The sequence below is a fragment of the Melanostigma gelatinosum genome (assembly GCF_949748355.1).
Source record: "Melanostigma gelatinosum genome assembly, chromosome: 6".
In the NCBI taxonomy this organism is placed as follows: Eukaryota; Metazoa; Chordata; class Actinopteri; order Perciformes; family Zoarcidae; genus Melanostigma; species Melanostigma gelatinosum.
Window position 1 is genome coordinate 1,022,035 of NC_136639.1, and position 13,514 is coordinate 1,035,548.

The following is a 13,514-nucleotide window of genomic DNA, read 5'->3' on the forward strand; positions in this document are numbered from 1 at the left end:
GTGTGTGGTGTGTGTGTGTGGTGTGTGTGCGTGTGTGTGTGCGTGTGTGTGGTGTGTGTGTGGTGTGTGTGCGTGTGTGTGTGGTGTGTGTGTGTGCGTGTGTGTGTGCGTGTGTGTGTGCGTGTGTGGTGTGTGTGTGTGCGTGTGTGTGTGTGTCAGTAATTGTGAGCATCTGCTGTCCTTTTATTGAAGCCTGGAACAACCTGCAGGCTGCACAGCTTATCACACACACACATCTGCAGGTCTGTTTACACTGCTGGTCTGTGTGTGTGTGTGTGTGTGTGTGTGTGTGTGTGTGTGTGTGTGTGTGTGTGTGTGTGTGTGAACTTCACAGTGTAAAGCTCTATGTGTGATGTATGAAACCAGTGTTACAACATCGTGAGTGTTGTTCTCCAGCAGACTTGTTGTCTTGCTTCTTGTTTCTCGTGAGTGTATTTTTGAATCTTAAGTTGTCGCCGTCTTTTGGAGGAACGATTTCTCTTTTGAGGACTCGAAGGAGCTTAAGATGGAATTCTGAGTTTATCGGTCTCAACATGGAGTGCTAACGGCGCTAACAGTGCTAACGGTGTTTACCTGAGGGGGAACCCTGAAGCTTAGTTTATTCTCTGTGAGCTGCTCTAACGACAGCGAGTGTGACTCAGAGATCTGCTCATAGACTGAAGGTGTAACCGACTAAACTCCATAAACTGTGATTATCTGTGAACTCATGTCTCATATTCATAAACTACTGTAATTATCTTTAGACACACCCTGGAAAGAAACAAGTCCAAGTGTTTTATAAAGAAACAAAGGTTGAATATCCTGCAAACAATTTGATTGTGCTGCTAAATGTTTCCTCTAAAGTAGATTTTTAACACTGTTCCGGTTCCTACTCCTGTTCCTGTTCCTGTTCCTGTTCCTGCTCCTGCTCCTGTTCCTGTTCCTACTCCTGTTCCTGTTCCTACTCTTGTTCCTGTTCCTGTTCCTACTCCTGTTCCTGCTCTTGTTCCTGCTCCTGCTCCTGTTCCTGTTCCTGTTCCTACTCCTGTTCCTGTTCCTACTCTTGTTCCTGTTCCTGTTCCTGTTCCTACTCCTGTTCCTGCTCTTGTTCCTGTTCCTGTTCCGGTTCCTACTCCTGTTCCTGCTCCTGTTCCTGCTCCTGTTCCTGTTCCTACTCTTGTTCCTGTTCCTGTTCCTGTTCCTGCTCCTGTTCCTGCTCCTTCTCCTGTTCCTGTTTCGGTTCCTGCTCCTGCTCCTGTTCCTGTTCCTGTTCCTGTTCTGGTTCCTACTCCTGTTCCTGCTCCTGCTCCTGTTCCTGTTCCTGCTCCTGTTCCTGTTCTGGTTCCTACTCCTCTTCCTGCTCCTGTTCCTGGTCCGGTTCCTACGCCTGTTCCTGTTCCTGTTCCTGCTCCTGTTCCTACTATTGTTCCTGTTCCTGCTCCTGTTCTTGTTCCTGTTCCTGCTCCTGTTCCTGCTCCTGTTCCTACTCTTGTTCCTGCTCCTGTTCCTGCTCCTGTTCCTGTTCCTGTTCCTGTTCCTACTCCTGTTCCTGCTCCTGCTCCTGTTCCTGTTCCTGCTCCTGTTCCTGTTCCTGCTCCTGTTCCTGCTCCTGTTCCTGCTCCTGTTCCTGCTTCTGTTCCTGTTCCTACTCTTGTTCCTGCTCCTGTTCCTGTTCCTACTCTTGTTCCTGTTCCTGTTCCGATTCCTGCTAATATTAACTCGAAAGGTGAAGAGGAGCGGCCAAGAGGTTTTCAGCAGGCTGTGTACTTGTAACGCGGTTTGCGGTTCGCCAAACAACCTTAATATCGAAAAAATATTTGAGATATTTGGGTCCAACATCTACTCTCCTGCTCTCCTGGTCTACTGTTCTCCTGTTCTCCTGTTCTCCTGGTCTCCTGGTCTACTGGTCTCCTGCTCTCCTGGTCTACTGGTCTCCTGCTCTCCTGCTCTCCTGGTCTCCTGGTCTCCTGGTCTCCTGGTCTACTGGTCTCCTGCTCTCCTGCTCTGCTGCTCTCCTGGTCTCCTGGTCTACTGGTCTCCTGCTCTCCTGCTCTCCTGCTCTGCTGCTCTCCTGCTCTCCTGGTCTACTGGTCTCCTGCTCTCCTGGTCTACTGGTCTCCTGCTCTCCTGCTCTCCTGCTCTGCTGCTCTCCTGGTCTACTGGGCCTTGGTGAGACCTTCTGGTTCACCTGTCCACACAAACACACCTGGACACACTGAGTGCTCAGAGACTGAGACGCCTGTGAAACTGTTAATCAGCTGTAATCACCTCTAAACACTCACACATCCGCCGGCTCTAATGAGTCTTTATGCCGACATTAAGTCAAACCACACACACACACACACACACACACACACACACACACACACACACACACACACACACACACACACACACACACACACACACACACACACACACACACACTCTTCCTGTGTCTCCAGGTGTGTTTTCATCTCTCTTGTGGTCTCTGCGGTGTCACGTATCAAAAGGCCCGCCCTCACCTGAGGCTTCCAGGAAGGAAGTCTCCTCCGACTGATGCGGTCGAGCTTCAAACGCACCTTCAAAAAACTTCTGAGGGGACGGGACGGATCAGAGGGGAGGGGAGGGTATAAAAAACAAACGCACCTGAAGGAGGGAACAGACGGAGCAGAGAGGGTCAGAGAACTACTGATGTTTATGAAGAACGTCTAAAACCAGAGAAGAAGAAAACTGATTTATTTATTGTCTCAAACTATTTAGAACTCAGATCAATTATTAAATCAAAACACAGCAGAACTAGTCGGAGACCAGAAGAGGAGGATCCAGTGATCGACAGCTGATAGAGGACCGGTCCACAGGTCCACCGATCCACAGGTCCACAGGTCCACCGGTCCACCGATCCACCGGTCCACCGGTCCACCGATCCACCGGTCCACAGGTCCACCGGTCCACCGATCCACCGGTCCACCGGTCCACAGGTCCACCGGTCCACAGGTCCACCGATCCACCGGTCCACAGGTCCACCGATCCACAGGTCCACCGATCCACCGGTCCACAGGTCCACAGGTCCACAGGTCCACCGATCCACAGGTCCACCGATCCACCGATCCACAGGTCCACCGATCCACCGGTCCACAGGTCCACAGGTCCACCGATCCACAGGTCCACCGATCCACCGGTCCACAGGTCCACCGATCCACAGGTCCACCGGTCCACAGGTCCACCGATCCACCGGTCCACAGGTCCACAGGTCCACCGATCCACCGGTCCACAGGTCCACCGATCCACAGGTCCACCGGTCCACAGGTCCACCGATCCACCGGTCCACAGGTCCACAGGTCCACCGGTCCACCGATCCACAGGTCCACAGGTCCACTGATCCACAGGTCCACCGATCCACAGGTCCACAGGTCCACAGGTCCACTGATCCACCGGTCCACAGGTCCACCGATCCACAGGTCCACAGGTCCACAGGTCCACTGATCGACCGGTCCACCGGTCCACAGGTCCACCGATCCACCGATCCACAGATTGGAGGATGTGGATGTGGAGCAGCTTCCTGTGTGTGTCTCTGGTCGGTGGTCTGGCTCTGGACCACAACACCATCAGGTCCTCCAAAGAGACGACGCAGCAGAGCACCGAGCTGCAGGTAAGAGTACTTCACTGTAGTACCTTTATACTTCTCTGCATGGTGTACTTTATACTACACTGATGTAGGACCTTTATACTACACTGCTGTAGTACCTTTATACTTATACTGCATGATGTAAGAGTACTTCACTGTAGTATCTTTATACTTCTCTGCATGGTGTACTTTATACTACACTAGTAGTATTTACTTGGTAGATTTACTAAATATGACAGGTCAACGATTGTAATACGAAATTCAAAAAGGTTTGATTTGAATTTAATAAACAGAAACATAAAAGTGAGTAGAAACATGAAGTCCTTGTATATTATTGATTTCATGTAATATTTATACTTTACTGTTTTATGTATTTCTGTCTGAAAACAGATTTGTGATTTATATATATTTATTTTTGACCAACAGTTTAATGTATTTTATTCAGCTGCTGTGGCTTCACAATGTAACATCACAGTAATGTCACAGTAATATCACAGTAATATTACAGCGATATTACTGTGATATTACTGTGATAGTACAGCGATATTACTGTTATTACTGTGTTATGACTGTGACATTACTATGATATTACTGTAATATGACTGATATTACTGTGATAGTACAGTGATAGTACAGTGATATTACTGTGATATTACTGTGATATTACTGTGATAGTACAGTGTTATTACTGTGTTATTACTGTGACATTACCGTGACATTACTGTAATATGACTGTAATAGTACAGTGATAGTACAGTGATATTACTGTGATATTACTGTGATAGTACAGTGATAGTACAGTGATATTACTGTGATAGTACAGTGAAATTACTGTGATATTACTGTGACATTACTGTGGCATTACTGTGACATTACAGCGATATTACTGTGACATTACTGTGACATTTCTGTGATATTACAGTGATAGTACAGTGATAGTACAGTGACATTACAGTGACAGTACAGTGACACAGTACAGTGACATTACAGTGACAGTACAGTGACATTACTGTGACATTACAGTGACATTACTGTGATATTAATGTGACATTACTGTGACATTACTGTGATATTACTGTACTATTACTGTGATATTACAGTGATATTACTGTGACATTACTGTATTATTACAGTGATATTACTGTGATATTACAGTGATATTACTGTGATATTACAGTGATATTACAGTGATATTACTGTAATATGACTGTGATAGTACAGTGATATTACTGTGATATTACTGTGACATTACTGTGACATTACAGTGATATTACTGTGATATTACAGTGACATTACTGTGACATTACTGTGATATTACAGTGATATTACTGTGACATTACAGTGATATTACTGACATTACTGTGACATTACTGTGACATTACAGTGATATTACTGACATTACTGTGACATTACTGTGACATTACAGTGATATTACTGTGATATTACAGTGACATTACTGTGACATTACTGTGATATTACAGTGATATTACTGTGACATTACAGTGATATTACTGACATTACTGTGACATTACTGTGACATTACAGTGATATTACTGACATTACTGTGACATTACTGTGACATTACAGTGATATTACTGACATTACTGTGACATTACTGTGACATTACAGTGATATTACTGACATTACTGTGACATTACTGTGATATTACTGTGACATTACTGTGCTATTACTGTGATATTACAGTGACATTACTGTGATATTACAGGGACATTACGGTGCCATTACTGTGATAGTACAGTGATATTACTGTGACATTACTGTGATATTACAGTGATATTACTGTGACATTACTGTGATATGACTGTGATAGTACAGTGATATTACTGTGATATTACAGTGATATGACTGTGATAGTACAGTGATATTACGTTGAATATCTGAGGTTGTAACAGTGACATCACTCTGACCTGTCAATCAGGATCGTTTCCATGGAGACCAGGTGGAGCGTCCCGTACGGCGCCGTACGGAGACGATGAACTCCAACAGAAGACAAAGAACTGAATGTTCTACAGAGGACTGTTACATAGATCAGGTCAGTAGAGACAGACAGACAGACAGACATTGTTTGATTGATTGATTGATTATCTATGGATCACCTCAGGTGGGAGGCTGCAGTAACAGAGCTCAGAGGAGACCGTCCTCACAGGACAGACAGGTGGACAGACCGGTGGACAGAGAGACAGACAGAGAGATCAACACAGACGGCTTCAACAGGACCAAAGGTGAGTGATTGGAAGTGACTACAAGTCCCAGAGTGCATTACTCTAGGAAATGTACAATCTTACCAGGAATATTTACTAAAGTATTGTACTTAAGTACACATTACACGTACTTGTATTTTACTTGAGTATTTGTTACTATACTACATCTGAGAGGTACATATTATACTTTTACTTCAGGGATGTTTTGAATGCAGTACATTTACTTGTCCTATCCCAGTGTGTATTAGTACTTTTACTGCAGTACTCCGTGTATTAGTACTTTTACTGCAGTAATGTAAGTATTAGTACTTTTACTGCAGTACTCCGTGTATTTGTACTTTTACTGCAGTAATGTGAGTATTAGTACTTTTACTGCAGTAATCCGTGTATTTGTACTTTTACTGCAGTAATGTGTGTATTAGTACTTTTACTGCAGTACTGTGAGTATTGGTACTTTTACTGCAGTAATGTGTGGATTGGTACTTTTACTGCAGTAATGTGTGTATTGGTACTTTTACTGCAGTAATGTGTGTATTTGTACTTTTACTGCAGTAATGTGAGTATTAGTACTTTTACTGCAGTAATGTGTGTATTGGTACTTTTACTGCAGTAATGTGTGTATTAGTACTTTTACTGCAGTAATGTGTGTATTCGTATTTTTACTGCAGTAATGTGTGTATTAGTACTTTTACTGCAGTAATCCGTGTATTCCTACTTTTACTGCAGTAATGTGAGTATTAGTACTTTTACTGCAGTAATCCGTGTATTCCTACTTTTACTGCAGTAATGTGAGTATTAGTAATTTTACTGCAGTAATCCGTGTATTGGTACTTTTACTGCAGTAATGTGTGTATTAGTACTTTTACTGCAGTAATGTGAGTATTAGTACTTTTACTGCAGTAATCCGTGTATTCCTACTTTTACTGCAGTAATGTGAGTATTAGTACTTTTACTGCAGTAATCCGTGTATTGGTACTTGTACTGCAGTAATCCGTGTATTGGTACTTGTACTGCAGTAATCCGTGTATTGGTACTTGTACTGCAGTAATCCGTGTATTGGTACTTGTACTGCAGTAATCCGTGTATTGGTACTTGTACTGCAGTAATCCGTGTATTGGTACTTGTACTGCAGTAATCCGTGTATTGGTTCTTGTACTGCAGTAATCCGTGTATTGGTACTTGTACTGCAGTAATCCGTGTATTGGTACTTGTACTGCAGTAATCCGTGTATTGGTACTTGTACTGCAGTAATCCGTGTATTGGTACTTGTACTGCAGTAATCCGTGTATCATGTCTCTTCCAGCTGCGGAGATGTCGAGCTGCGTGCGCTCCGGTGACTGCTCCGCCGGTCTGTGCTGCGTCCGGTACCTGACCGGGAAACGGTGCCAGAGGATCCCGCTGGAGGGGGAGGCCTGTCTGCTCAGAGGATCCGGGAAAATGAGGCGGAAGCTCGGCCGCTGCGACTGTGACGTCGGGCTGACCTGCACCGCCCCCTCTACGGGGAGGGCGGGGTCAGGGAGAACCAAGGGGCAGGGGGCGTGTCAGAGGAACGCAAGGCATTCTGGGAAGAAGAGGAGGACGGCGGAGAGGAGCTGCTGACGAGACTCTTTATGAACTCATTTAATATAAATAAATATTCATGAGAGCTGAACGTTTATCTCCACGTGGAGTCACAGGAAAAAAAGTTGGAAATATGTTCTCCATTGTTATTATTAATATTGTTGTTATTGTAGTCAATAAAAGTCATTATAGTTTCTTAAAATAAAGAGTGACTGTTATTCTGTGTGAATCTTATTAAAGACAGAACAATGGAAGTTGAAGTTTGCAAGCAGAGAGCTCTTTATTAATATTATTATGCTATTATTAATATTCATACAGCACTTTATTAATAATAATATTATTATATATACAGTCCTTTATTATTAATAATATTATTATATATACAGTCCTTTATTATTAATAATATTATTATAGTATTATTAATATTCATACAGCCCTTTATTATTAATAATATTATTATATATACAGTCCTTTATTATTAATAATATTATTATAGTATTATTAATATTCATACAGTCCTTTATTATTAATAATATTATTATATATACAGTCCTTTATTATTAATAATATTATTATAGTATTATTAATATTCATACAGCCCTTTATTATTAATATTATTATATATACAGTCCTTTATTATTAATAATATTATTATAGTATTAATATTCATACAGCCCTTTATTATTAATAATATTATTATATATACAGTCCTTTATTATTAATAATATTATTATAGTATTATTAATATTCATACAGCCCTTTATTATTAATAATATTATTATATATACAGTCCTTTATTATTAATCAACTATTATAGTATTATTAATATTCATACAGCCCTTTATTATTAATAATATTATTATAGTATTATTAATATTCATACAGCCCTTTATTATGAATAATATTGTTATATATACAGTCCTTTATTATTAATAATATTATTATAGTATTCATATTCATACAGCCCTTTATTAATAATAATATTATATATAGTCCTTTATTATTAATAATATTATTATATATACAGTCCTTTATTATTAATATTATTATAGTATTATTAATATTCATACAGCCCTTTATTAATAATAATATTATTATATATAGTCCTTTATTATTAATAATATTATTATATATACAGTCCTTTATTAATAATATTATTATAGTATTATTAATATTCATACAGCCCTTTTAACGTTAGTAAAGTAAAGACTTGATTTATTTTTAAAACATTTCAGGATCCAAATAAAAAATCTAGATGAAGATTTAAAAACTAAATAAATATAAAATAGAATAAAATACACGATACAAATAATAGTAATAATAACAACGTAATAATAATAATAAAATGTACATAAATAATAAGTATTATTTTTAATATATTTAGTTGTCATTAATCATTTAAATGTTTTTGGGTTAGAAACATCCGATCATAGTGGAAACTAAAGATGGTGGAAGAAGTATTTTTTTACTCCAGTAAAAGTACTAATAAACACTGTAAATATGTTAATATATGTAAACGTATCCGGCAACAGCTCAGAACACAAATGTCGGAATCGTAGCAGTATTCCATTCAGAGGTTAGTATTACATACATGATGTATGCAGTACATGCAGTGTGCAGCACATTACAATTTATAAATGTTCCCATTATCTTACTCTCTTATGCAGTACATAGTGTATGCAGTACATGATGTATGCAGTACATGATGTATGCAGTACATAGTGTATGCAGTACATGATGTATGCAGTACATAGTGTATGCAGTACATGATGTATGCAGTACATAGTGTATGCAGTACATGATGTATGCAGTACTCCTCTCATTCTCATACTTAAACACTGAAATACTGTATTTAGTTATTTCACATCTCAGTTTTAGCTCAAATAGCTCGTTGGAGTGAAACACGAGATGTTAGTTCTGTGCAGCGTCTTTATGCTAAGCTAGGCTGTCTTAACTGAATATTTAGAGTAAACAAACCACATATAACATGTGACAATATAACAAGCTAGAGGAGCTACTAGATGGCTAGGCTAGCTGTTTCCCTCTGTTACCAGTCTTTATGCTAAGCTAACTCCGATACCCATCTTACTGTAGTACTTAAAGAAATACAGACTCGTGTTTAAACTGACTTCTTCCAGCAGACGGCCATCATTCATTGAAACAGCTGATCTGAAGCACTTTGTCCGATTGGAGCTCCTCTTAGGTGTGTTTGTGGGCGTGGCTAGACTGTTTTTGATTGACAGCTTGCTCACAAGTGACGGTCCAATCAGAGCGAGCTAACTAAAGAACACAAGTTCTTGTGATAAAGAACTTGTGGGCCTTTAAGTATTAAAACTAGTGCTGGGCAAGTTAACGCGTTATCGCGTTAATTAATTAACGCCGACAATTATTTTACCGCACGTTAACGCAATTATTTTTATTAAGCGGACATTTTAAACACAAGAACCAGCAGCGAGCGGTGAACAGCTGTTTGTGTGGCGTCTCTCCCGTCACTTCCTGTGTCCTTCACCTACATTCCCCTGGGTCCTAAGTCCCTCCATGTACAGCTTCTTATCGCCCTCTATGTACCAACGTACATTTAGAACTAATACCACACATTACGTCATCAGCGTCGTCTGACCACAATACCAACAAAATAAATGATTTATTAAATGACTGAGTTTTTAAAGGTTTTGTTTGTGTTTTGCTTAATAAGCATCATTTAGTTATCGCTGACAATTTAAACAAAAACATGACGTAGATAGGTTTGCAATTTTCATGGTGTGTATTTAAATATATCTTCCACACCTGAATATCTGTGATCAGAATCATTATAACTGTGTTATAACTGCTGCTGTGTGAAGGGAATGCTGCTGCTAACAACCCGATGCGTTTACAAACTAAATGTTATCGCCCTTCAGTTCATAGCGCAGCACTTTGAAATAAAAGTGCACAACACACGACTCTGAATCATTACTGAACGGCCACAACGATGAGATGAATCGCTGTAATTAAAACAAACTGGATTATTTGACTGCAGAATACAAACGTCTTCAGTCTGTTCTGTTGATAAAATTAGCTTATATTAGCTTATATACAGTTTAATTAACAGCTAGCTTATATACAGCTTTAAGTAGCAATTGACTTATATACAGTTTAATTAATCACTAGCATATTTGTAGTTTTAATAACAATTAGCTTATGCAGCTCTATTAACCACTTATACAGTGCTCACAGCATACACTAAGGCCAGAGAGAAGCAGGTGAAAGGTTACTTATTTAACTGCGTCACAAGGAACAGGCAGCCATCTTTCAGATAGATAAGACAGTGAGATTCAAGCGAGGGCCAACGCCCCAGCTGAGCCCGGCTTCTTCACACACACACTTTCTCTAGGTCTGCTGGCATGCATCATCTCACACACACTGATGGAAACCAACGCCTATTGGGAGGGGCCAAGGTGAATGGACATTCACGGCTTCCAACCAGGTGTCATAACGTAAAAACGTGCCACGCCTGCATCTTTGACTTTGGCCAATGTGTATCAAGGGGTGGACCCCCTATATTAAGTTTCACGCTGATGTGTTTAAGCGTGTCTAATGGTGGAGCTCTGCGAGCGAAGCTATTAGTGACCCGTGCACGTATTACTGCTGGGCTGAATAACTTTGTTGATAAATAAATCTATTGCTTTGATTTAACTATACGCCTCTGAGAGCTTCTGTTTCATTCTTAAACCTGCTCTAAGTGTGAAAGACAGCTACAACATTTTTTCACAACAAAATGGTGACCCCGACGTGATTTATATGATACAGAGCTTCGGGTTGGAATGTTAACAGACCTCTCTATCTGTGTTTCAGAAAACAAACTGCGAGTCTCCCTGGAGGTTGGGAGCCCTGGTATTTGCCACCAGGTCGTGCCTGCAGTTCGGGAACAGTCTGATAGTGTCGACACAACTAACAAGGTGAGCAGAAGCCTATTTAACTGAATTCTGCATATTGTATTATAGACATACTCCAAATTTTATCCGACTGTCCGAACTGTAAGTATTACATAGTCATAAAAGTATTGTAAAGAGTAATCACACAGCAGCAGGGTTGTTCAGCCCAGCATTTGGGTTTTTTTGTACATATGCGTGAATGAGTCCAGCAGAAGACGTTAGATAAAAGGCGAAAAATTACGTTTTCTGTGGCAGCGTAGAGTGAAGTAGTGTGAGCCGTGTCACGCGCCTTTTCTGTCGCTGTCACGCGCCTCGCATGAAGCGCTCAAATTCCTGCCACAAATAAAGCGTAATCTTTAACGTAATTATAAGACGTCTTGGGCTACGAAGAAATTGCATAACATGACGGGGATATATGTATATGTCATTGATGTCATTGATAAACTGTATTGAGAAAAAGTGACTGTGGAATACCCGTATTAAGAGCATCGAGTCGTAAGACATTAATTCGTGTGTAGCGATTCAGTGGAAAATAATGTTACTCTGCTTAGAGTTTCCTTGACGAAGTTTCTGGACGAGAGCACAGAATTTAATTATATCGGTGTGTTGTTAATGACGGACGAGATTAATGAAAATGGCCAGAACGTGTACAGGTCCAGAGATGACCTAGGATAAAAAAGCAGTTAAATTGTGTTGTTGACGTGCTACCCTGATGGTGTAGTGTGTGTAGGATAGGGACAGAATCCTTTATAATTTGACTGTTTGTTTGCTGAAAAAGCATTTGTTTTTCATTTGTATCGTGGTCGAGAGGTCAGCGGTACACAGTCTGTTTGCTTAGTTTGAGAAAAAAAGAGCTGTTCAGCTCATCCAAGGGCTGCGCTTGTGACTGATTTATGTTTAAAGAGACGGCAGTGTATGTTTTAATTTGTGTATTAATTGTCTTCAGAGACAGCCGAGTATGTTCTAATTTGTGTTCATTGTTTCACTGCATTTGTAAAGATATTAATTTCATTCTAGACCGTATTTGTGAATGGTGCGCATTTCAGATTTGGTTTTAATTTGTGTTTATCATTTGACTGTGTTTGTTTGCTGAGAAGCAGTTTGTCATTTGTGCGGGCCAAGAGGTGTCTGTTTGTTTAGTTTGAGAAAAAAGAAACTTGCTGTTGAAATGCGATGAGTGTAAAAAAAAAAAGAGCTGTACATCTCCTCTAAAGGTCCGCGCTTGTGACTGATTTATGCTTAAAGAGACGGATGCGTGTGATTTTGATTATTTGGTATGAATGCGTGTGACTATTTGCTGAGCTGCATGAGCGAGCTGACAGCTGAGCCGCTGAGGAGTACGTTTTAACTTTTGTTTATTTGTTTGACTGTATTTCTAAAGATATTCCTTTACCGTATTTGTGATCTGTGCGCATTTCAAAAATGGCAGTGTGCTGCAATTTTGTTTGAATGAAAGTGAATGTTTGAAGCGTACATATGAGAGAGAGAGAGCTGAGGCTACAGTCGAGTTGTTTCAGATGTCCGTGTGCTTATCACATCATATGCTGAGGTTTTGAGATGTGTGGCAACAAGTTCGTGTGTGATTTCAAAGTTTGGTCAGTTGAGCAGAAAAAACACACATTATACACAAGCGTTGCACTCACACACACACATAAATCACTAGAATATGCTGAGAGACAGCTGAGGGTTAATCTAAGTGTTGGTTTTATTGGAATAGTTATAGAGACTACAGATACAGTGGAAATTGTGTTTCATAGGCCCCGTTAGTGAAGTTAAGAAAAGCGAAATCATTGCAGGCATACTTTCAGCCAGACAGACGCTAAAAATTAGGAATGTCCAAGGTTTACAGCTGAAACAAAGCATCCATTCATTTAGTCAGACAAACGGTGAGAATATTAGGGAGGGTATGCCTTCCTGATAAAAACACAGCTGCGGCCTTGATTTGAACAAGGACAGAGAGCTGAAGGAAACAAAAAAGGGGGGTTTATGGGCATATAGTTGCCATACTAATCTGAGAAATTCGAAACCACGTAACACACACACACCCGTACTAGACAAAGCACCCCCACTAACTTCTGATTCAGATGATAGATGATCTAAACCATAGAGTTACAGCCATTGATTGAGTAATTAAAAACATAGACGTTCACACCTAGCAGGGGTAAAAAGGGGGAGTTGTAAATAACATATATTCATACACTGTTAAATAATATGCGTTATACTTGTAAAGCT

General features: G+C 40.3%; 1 protein-coding gene across 1 annotated transcript in view; it reads right to left on the reverse strand.

Moving 5' to 3' along the window:
• The window catches only part of slc18a1 (solute carrier family 18 member A1), a 42,084-nt gene that overhangs the window by 24,477 nt on the left and 4,093 nt on the right, over positions 1–13,514 (reverse strand). The gene's annotated exons all lie outside the window — the stretch shown is intronic.